At 31.0% G+C, this 7750-nt stretch overlaps 1 long non-coding RNA gene across 1 annotated transcript; it reads left to right on the top strand.

Annotated features, from left to right (window-relative positions):
- The first annotated feature begins 5234 nt into the window (after window positions 1-5234).
- LOC134689656 (uncharacterized) lies at window positions 5235-7333 on the top strand. Its single transcript, XR_010101891.1, has 2 exons — window positions 5235-5414; window positions 7036-7333. It is a non-coding gene; the product is annotated as an uncharacterized LOC134689656 (long non-coding RNA).
- Window positions 7334-7750: the final 417 nt, after the last annotated feature.

The raw sequence follows: 7750 nt of genomic DNA, 5'->3' as shown, positions 1-7750 counted from the left end.
ATAGTTTGTTTTTGTTGTTTTTGTATTGGTTACCTCAGGTAACCCTGCTATGAAAGAATTCTTAGTATATACTTTGTAAGTGTATACATTTATATTCTAATTACACAATTTCTTATTTTAAAAATGTAGGACTTAATAAAGGTGATACCTGAGTTAACTTGAGTTATATGGGTTGTATTTGTTGTTATTATTGGGTTACCTGAGGTAACCCTGTAATGAATGAATTCTATGTAGATACTTTGCTATTGTTTACATTAATTGTAATAAACAAACTTCTTTATTTCAAATGTAGGACTTCACAAAGTTGTATTGTTTATGTGATTCACATTTAAGGTGACCTCAGTTAACTTCAGTTAAGTGGGTTATATTTGTAGTTATGTCTGGGGTTACCTCGCGTACCCATGTTATGAAGAATGCTTTTGAGATAGTTTGCTAGTGTAAACATTAATGTTGTAATGGCACAATTTCTTTATTTTAATTGTAGGACTTCATAGATGTGTATTGTTTATGTGATATATATGAAAGGCGACTAAAGTTAACTTGATATGAATTGATAATACTTGTTGCCATTTCATGGGTTACCTGAGGTAACCTGTCATGACAGAATATTTAGAAGATACTTTGCTGGTATATGCATTTATGGTGTAATAAATCAACTTCTTCATTTTAATGTAGGAATTCATTTAAGTTTATGTGATGTATATGTAAAGGTGATTTGAATTTACTTGAGTTAAATAGGTTGTATTTGTTGTTATTGTATTGGTTACCTCAGGTAACCCTGCTATGAAAGAATTCTAAGTAGATACTTTGCTAGTGTATACATTTATATTGCAATTTGACAATTTTTTAAATTGAAATGTAGGACTTCATAGATTTGTATTGTTTATGTGATGTATATATATTAAAAGGTAAACTCAGTGAACTTGACGGGTTATCTTTGTTGTTATTGTTATGGTTACCTAAGGTAACCCTGTTATGAATGAATCCTTCGTAGAAACTTTGCTAGTGTTTACATTAATTGTAATAAACAAACTTCTTCATTTTAAATGTAGGACTTCATGAAAGTTGTATTGTTTATGTGATGCACATGTAAAGGTGACCTCAGTTTACTTCAGTTAAGTGGGTTATATTTGTAATTATGTCTGGGGTTACCTCAGGTACCCATGTTATGACGAATACTTTTGAGATAGTTTGCTAGTGTAAACATTTATGTTGTAATCTGACAATTTCTTTATTTTAAATGTAGGACTTCATAGATGTGAATTGTTTATGTGATATTTCTGAAAGGCGACTTAAGTTAACTTGATACGAATGGATAATACTTGTTTTTATTTCATGGGTTACCTGAGGTAACCTGTCATGACAGAATAGTTAGTAGATACTTTGCTAGTATATCCATTTATGGTGTAATAAATCAACTTCTTCATTTTTAGTGTAGGAATTCATTAAAGTTATATTGTTTTTGTGATGTATATGTAAAGGTGATCTGAATTAACTTGAGTTAACTAGGTTGTTTTTGTTGTTTTTGTATTGGTTACCTCAGGTAACCCTGCTATGAAAGAATTCTTAGTATATACTTTTTAAGTGTATACATTTATATTTGAATTTCACAATTTCTTAATCTAAAAATGTAGGACTTCATAGATTTGTATGGTTTATGTGATGCATATATATTTAAAGGTGATACCTGAGTTTACTTGAGTTAGATGGGTTGTATTTGTTGTTATTATTGGGTTACCTGAGGTAACCCTCAAATGAATGAATTCTTTGTAGATATTTTGCTATTATTTACATTAATTGTAATAAACAAACTTCTTTATTTCAAATGAAGGACTACATGAATGTTGTATTGTTTATGTGATGTATATATATATATTACGGTGACCTCATTTAACTTGAGTTAGATGGGTTATATTTGTTATTATTGTTATGGTTACCTGAGGTAACCCTGTAATGAATGAATCCTTCGTAGACACTTTGCTAGTGTTTACATTAATTGTAATAAACAAACTTCTTTATTTTGAATGTAGGAATTCTTTGAAGTTATATTTTTTATGTGATGTATATGTAAAGGTGATTTGAATTAACTTGAGTTAAATAGGTTGTATTTGCTGTTATTTTATTGGTCACCTCAGGTAACCCTGCTATGAAAGAATTCTTAGTTGATACTTTGCTAGTGTATACATTCATATTGAAATTACATAATTTTTTAATTTGAAATGTAGGACTTCATAGATTTGTATTGTTTATGTGATGTATATATATTTAAAGGTAACCTGAGTGAACTTGAGTTAGATGGGTTATCTTTGTTGTGATTGTTTTGGTTATCTGAGGTAACCCTGTCACGTAGGAATACGTCGTAGATAGTTTTCCAGAGTATACATTTAACTTGTAATAAACCATTTACTTTTTCATTTTGGACTTCATAGATAAGTATTGTTTATATGATATTCAGGAAAGGCGACTTTAGTTAACTTAATTTGAATTGATTATATTTGTTGTTATTTTTGAAATAACATGAGGTATCTCTGTTATGAAAGAATACTTCGTAGATAATTTGTTGGTATATGCATTTATGCCGTAATGACACAATTTCTTAATCTAAAATGTAGGACTTCATAGATTTGTATTGTGTATGCGAGGTATATATAAATTGAAACCTGAGTTAACTTGAGTTGATTGGGTTGTATTTATTGTAATTATTGGGGTTACATGTACCTCATGTAACCCTGTCATGAATTATTACTTCGTAGATACTTTGGTAGTGTTTACATTTATTATAATAAACAAACTTCTTTTTTTTTAAATGTAGAACTTCATGAAAGTTGTATTGTTTATTTGATGTACATGTAAATGTGATCTCAGTTTACTTTAGTTAAGTTAAGTGGGTTATATTTGTAATTATGTCTGGGGTTACCTCAGGTACCCATGTTATAAAGAATGCTTATTAGAAAACATTTATGTTGTAATCAAACAATTTTTTTTATTTTACATGTAGGCCTCATAGATGTGTATTGTTTATGTGATATATCGGAAAAGCGACTTTAGTTAACTAGATATCAATGGATAATACTTGTTGCTATTTTATGGGTTACCTGAGGTAACCCTGTCATAACAAAATACTTAGTAGATACTTTGCTAGTATATGCATTTATGCTGTAATAAACCACTTTTTTCTTTTGTCATGTAGGAATTCATTGAAATTATATTGTTTATGTTATGTATATGTAAAGGTGATTTGAATTAACTTGAGTTAAATAGGTTGTATTTGCTGTTATTGTTTGGGTTACCGCAGGTTACCCTGTTATGAAAGAATTTTTAGTACATACTTTGCTAGTGTATACATTTATATTTTCATTACACAATTTCTTCATTTAGAATGTAGGACTTCATAGATGTGTATTGTTTATGTGATGAATATATAAAGTTACCTCAGTTGAATTGAGTTTAATGGTTGTATTTGTTGTTATAATTGGGGTTACCTCAGGTAACCCTGTCATGAATGAATACTTCAGATCATTAATTGAACTTTTATAAAAAATAAAAGTTTATGATTTTACCAGCCATCCCCACCCTACAGGTACATACGAAATGAATGATCGGTGAATACAAATAATAAATTCATTTGGGAAGTTTGTTGACATCTTTGGTATTTGGTCACATTAAAATTTGGTATTAAGATCTATCTAAATAAGAACTATATTTTCGTGCGTATTTAATCAATGACGCATTACCACGATTACCTCAGGGCACCGATTACCTCAGGGCATACAGCAGCGGACCTATCTGCCACCTGCGTATGGGAGATTGATCAAATCTGATAATCAAGCGACAAACATGTACATTGTATGTCAATGCACGGCTTTCAACAATGATATGAATATCCGTTCCATTGTTAATATGATTGAAGTAAAAACATATAAATTTAAAAATCCTGTGTCATTTACTCTTGTATAATATAGATTTGGAGAAGAAACCATAATCTCTGAGTTAAATGATTTACATGTAGATATATTATACTGTACTGACAGAAAGTAGTTGATGTATAATAACTTACAAGTAAAGAGAAAAAGATGATGTCCTATATTTTAAGGTAAAGTTGTATGCTACCTGTAGGTCTGTAATACTATTCTGTGGTTATATAAGATCAGGAATATTGCTTCACTGATTTATAAATATCATATAATTGCTAAAATCAATATCATAAATAATGTAATTCACAGAATTTCCAAACAAAATGGTTATACATGTAGTATACACGCCTTAGCTGTCAAAAATCTGACTACGTAATATACATGATATAGAATATTCATTGTCTCGTGACATCAAATGAATTTGTACAATGTGCTAGGCTTAAAACGCGATGGATGATTGGCTTCGCGGCTTATCTCTTTCGAGTCGATAACACATACATTGTACATCGATCATTGCGGTTTTGCATTGTTTCTTCTCTGACCAATTCTAACATCGGTCTCGGACTTCTTTTAAACTAAGCATCGCTGTGTATTTCTTTCTATACTGGCTAAGAAAAAAAAGAGGGACGGGTTGAGACTCACAAAACTTGTTCAAGCCTGCCACATGCATGTGCCTGTTTTAAGTCGGGTGACCATACCCTTATTCTTGTGTGGTTTTTTGTTGTTGTTGTTTTATTTAGATTCATTTCCATGTTTCAAAAAATTGTAACAAGTCTTTATGAATAACTTACAAGGATCTACAGTTGACAAGACATACTTAAAATAAAAAAATTAAAAAAAACATAAACGCTTAGAATCATATGGGAAAGTTCGTGATTCGGGTAAAACAAATGGCAAAACGCGGTTCAACTGCCACCAAACTTTAAGGGGACTGCTTAAATTTCAAAACAGTTGTAATTCCCAATTAAAATCAGAAGACTTTAATGTTTAGCATTAATTTATATGGTAGTACTTTCTTATAAAAAAAAAATAACCAAGTACTAGTACATGTAAATAGACTTGTATGATTTTTAATTTTAGTTTCTTGTGTATAATTCGGAGTTTAGTATGACGTCCATTATCACTGTACTAGTATATATATTTTTAAGGGGCCAGCTGAAGGACGCCTACGGCATGGTATGGGAGTTTCTCGCTACATTGAAGACCCATTGGTGGCCTTCGGCTGTTGTCTGCTCTATGGTCGGGTTGTTGTCGCTTTGACACATTCCCCATTTCCTTTCTCAATTTTATAAGTGTAATTTTGATCTTTTCAGGGGCATTCCCGTTACCATATTACTTATATGTCTTGTCCTGCCGATCATATCCGCTGAACAAAGTCCACTTTGTTTCAAGGATCAAGAATGAATAACCGATGGATGTAGTGTCCCACTATTTGGAAGATTTCCATACAAAAAGATTTTTGAACCTGCTTGTCAACTTCATGATTTATGTTATAATTGTGTAAGTTTTATTTGTTCAAATGGAAATTATAATAGTATTACGAAATGAAAAAAAAGTAAGCAGATATATTAGTCACATGACAAAAAGTCACCCATATCATAGGCGAATCCAGGGGGTTCCTTGAGTGGCCCACCCCCTTTTGGGGGGCAAAATTTGGTTGATTATATAGGGTATCACTGAAGCATGACGGGGGCGCCACCCCCTTACCCTTAGGTTAGTCAGCAAGCCCACCTTATGAAAAGTTCTGGATCCGCCAATGCCATATTATTTTAAATAAAATTGATTAAATACAATTGAAAAAATTCTGGAATAATTTCATTGTTTTTTTCTATATTAATTTTTCAATTTATCTATCAGCCTTTATTAAAGTCATAAGAAACCTCAAATTAAAAAAAAATATGCATATGTTTTTTATAACTAAATGGGTAGTTTTCATTATACAACTTATGCACATATACTTTTTTTCTGAGGAAAATTCTTTAACTTGTCCACATTGAGAAGAAGTTTACTTGTTTTTAATTGCTTGCTTCCAGGAAGCAATTCGCCGACAAATTTTCCGTATGCATAGTGACCCGAGCGTAACTCTCCTCGTAAAAATCCGGTGACCACAATACGCATGGATCTGTCATTTAAATAAAAAAATATCTGATTATACGTGTTAAACACGTGCTCAATACCCCTGTTTTTTTTGTGATGTGTTTACTATAAGGTGACAATCGGTAAAACTCGGCTTCAAAACACGGCATTTAATGACCAGCCATATTTGTTTAATCCTAACAAACAGAGAGAAAAAAAATGACGATTATATGATATATTTGCGAAAATAATGATAAAATCTTGCACAGCGGACTAAGTTTATGATGTATACATGCATTGGTTCAAGAATTGGACAAACATTATTTTTCACCACTCACTCGTTTCATATGACTTTAATGAAGATTTCAAAAATTGTAATTATGCAAAGAATTTTTGGTCTGTGACTTTTTGTCCTGGGACTTACTGTCTTACATTTGAAATAAAAATACACAACAAACACATACAATCGACGGCTCTGCTTCAAAACTCAAACAAAGAGGAGACAATAAGATACATGTATATATAAATTATACTAAATACAAGAAGTCTGAAAATTCGGTCAAATTGTGTATGATTCATTAGGTTATATAATAGCTAACCTTAGTAACTTATCTTGACCTGATTAACCATGGCTAACATATCGCTTTCGCTATTAAAAAACCAATGACATAAAAACGAATTTTTAATCTCCAAAGAGAGAAAAAAAATTAAAGAGGATTATTCCAAAAGGAAGTTGGAAGCTGTTTGGTTTTTTTTTTTTAAATGATTCACGTATATTATTAACCCGAATGATCCAGTCGTTAAATTACGCTTACTATCAATCACTACATACATACTCGAGAATCGGAGACGGTTAAGGATTGAATTATTCGAGTTACATAGATTCAATTAGCAGTCAACTTAATTACTATTCTTTAATAAAAAAAAAACCGCTTGGACAAATATATTATCCAAAATATCTGCAATTAAAATCTATGAATTTAAGAGAGGGAAAATAAAAATTGTTAAAGTCTCTATTTAATTTTGTTGTTTTTTTTAAATGTAGGGAATAGCGCAAAGCAAAGACCGGAAATACTGTGACAAAATTTTCCTGGAAAAAATGAAACAAATTTGCTCCACAAAAGAGAGTAGGAAGAAACGATCATGCAGAAGATATTCAAGATTGTATTATGTTGGTGTTCGTGCGGGCGGGAAATCATCATTTCGGCAGACTCCAAAAGCTGAATGTAGCGTACTAGACTGGATAGCCAGTTGTTTTCCGTAAATCAAACATAATTACTCTCTAGTTGCATGTTTAGATTAAACTTTTTATTTGTCTTAATAAAATAAAGATATAAATAGTTTCTAGTATATCTTTGGGTTTTTTCCTGAACTGAAATCCGTGTCACTAGAGTGGTTCGATATTTGCACACCAAGGAAACACATTCATAAACAAACGTGTTTGTAAAATTTATTTACGCTCTGACAATTCAAGGTCAGAAACAATAGTTACAATCAGTTGGTTTATTTTATTCACTGTTTAACTCGTTGTTTACTGTTTCCGGAAGATGTGATAGGTGTTTTCTAGTACAGACAAAAGGGGCTATATTAAACCAAAAGACAAAAATAAATTTAACAATAACCTCTTAACAACAAATTATCGATACTGTTTGTCAATTTATCGATTAAAAAAATTGATTGAATGTTCTTTGCTAAAAGTACATAGGCTTGGCACATGTACAGACATTTTCTTATGTAGAAAACGATGGATTGAACCTGGT

The sequence above is a fragment of the Mytilus trossulus genome, chromosome 11, assembly GCF_036588685.1.
Source record: "Mytilus trossulus isolate FHL-02 chromosome 11, PNRI_Mtr1.1.1.hap1, whole genome shotgun sequence".
Taxonomy (NCBI): domain Eukaryota; kingdom Metazoa; phylum Mollusca; class Bivalvia; order Mytilida; family Mytilidae; genus Mytilus; species Mytilus trossulus.
This window is presented reverse-complemented; position numbering and strand designations above follow the sequence as displayed.